The following is a 1,903-nucleotide window of genomic DNA, read 5'->3' as shown; positions in this document are numbered from 1 at the left end:
GGGTGTGTGTGTGTGTGTGTGTGTGTGGATGGCGCGGTCGTCGCTCACGCTCTGCTACGGTTTCGCCTCTATGGCGAATCCTGGTTTCTCCTCCATTGCATTTCTCTTCGCCGTGTGTCGCTTTCGTCTTTGTCTTCATCCCGACGTGGCTGCTCATTCTTGTGGTCGTAGGTTTCGAGTTGCGTCGGGTCGGCTTCTGCGGCGTCTCGTGCTCGCAGAAGACCAAATCTAACGCGGCTGCTCGATCCCGACCAAACGCGGCGTCTCATGCTTTCTCTTTGTGTGTCTCTCTCTGAATGGGTTTCCCGCAGATTCCTTTCGGCGTTTGCTCTTTTCTTCACTGCACTTTCACCGTTTCTTACATCGCGCCTCCTTCTATTGGTGATGGCTTCAAACAGATCGTATGTTGTTGCCTTTGCGAGTGTCCACGCCTCAGGTACACCTAAATCGTGTTCTTTCCCTCCTTCGTTTGAGTGGGCGGAGTACATCAAGAAACCTGGTAGGAAGAATGAGAAGTCTGCCATCTTTTTTATAGAAGCCGAAGGTATTCAGCTTGTTTCCTCCCGTCGTCTGAATTTGATCGGAAAATTTATTGTATGGTCATCCCAAAATGGAGTATTCGTAAGGAATTTGAGCTTATGCACCTTGTTGGAGAGTGAAAAGTTGGACTCTTAGATGGAAGACACATTCTCATTCAAATTAACAATAAAGAGGATTACACGCGCTTATTTGTTAGAAGGATAATCTGGATTAATAATAGAGCAATGAAGATTCTGAAATGGTCTGTGGATTTTGACCCACAGACGGAACCACAAATCATTTCTGTTTGGATTTGTCTCCTTGGTCTGAAATTTCATTATTTTACTCAAAAAGTGATGTACTTCATTGCCTCAGGTTATGGTAAGCCACTCAAAACGAACATTCCTACTTTTAATCTTTCCCGTCCATCTGAAGCCATAGTACTTGTTAAAAGAGACATCACTTCTTCCACTTCTGAGGAAATTTGGTTGGGCACACAACACGGTGGATATTGACAAAAGATAGTAATTGAGTCTTTTCTTTCGTATTGTTCGAACTGTCGTATGTTCGGTCATTCCAGTTCTCAATGTCATCATACACACCCCCACCTCATACTAAAAAAGCAAAGTGCTCTGTCAGAGACAGTGAATCCATCCATCTCCTCCTGATCAGCTCCAAGTTATTGACAATATTGATCATCAAAAGAATACTCCTGAAGACGTCACTATCCTCGCAGGCAATATATCAACCATTTAGTCTCCACATAATGTTGTAGCTCTCCCGTCGTTGGAACCTCCTATCGTAGGGGCGAGGGAGGTTCTTCAGACTCCACCTGCCATAAAACCTATCACAGATATTACATATGGAAATACTTTTACTGCTTCACTATTGCCTCATCAGGTCCAGCAAGATGTTAATGTTACTCAGGCTCATGGGGATCATGATGTGCAACAACCTACACCTGTCTAGCCACCTTTGGACCAATACATTGATCAGATGATTCAATCCTCGGATGAGGAATGACAGATCTACACATCACACATCCCCAGGAGGAAGAAGAAGAATGGAGAGCTACTTGAGCTCAGGAATCTGATGGATGATATTTTGGTTACTTCGGGTAATGGTACGTACCTTACCAATTTGTTAGTCGGTTCCCTTCCGAGAACTAGAGGCAGAAGGAGGATTAAGTGGGACGTCCCTAGCATTTTTGCTCATGTTGGTGGCTTTTTATTTTTTTATTTTTATGTATCTTTGCTTTATTGAGATTTTGTGTGTATTGTATTATGTGAGTTGGGCCTTCTTTTAGACCCTCTCATACAACATATCTATACATTTTCCAATTTAATATATTTGCCCTTGGCTTTTTCTAATATATATATATATA

The 1,903-nt window shown here is 42.9% G+C and overlaps 1 protein-coding gene across 2 annotated transcripts in view; it reads right to left on the bottom strand.

Annotated features, from left to right (window-relative positions):
- Nucleotides 1-1,903, bottom strand: part of LOC110033448 (glutamyl-tRNA(Gln) amidotransferase subunit A) — a 35,886-nt gene that overhangs the window by 705 nt on the left and 33,278 nt on the right. The gene's annotated exons all lie outside the window — the stretch shown is intronic.

The sequence above is a fragment of the Phalaenopsis equestris genome, unplaced genomic scaffold (genome assembly GCF_001263595.1).
Source record: "Phalaenopsis equestris unplaced genomic scaffold, ASM126359v1 Scaffold001187, whole genome shotgun sequence".
Lineage (NCBI taxonomy): Eukaryota > Viridiplantae > Streptophyta > Magnoliopsida > Asparagales > Orchidaceae > Phalaenopsis > Phalaenopsis equestris.
Note: the sequence above shows the minus strand (reverse complement) of the source record. Positions and strands in the feature narration are given on the sequence as shown.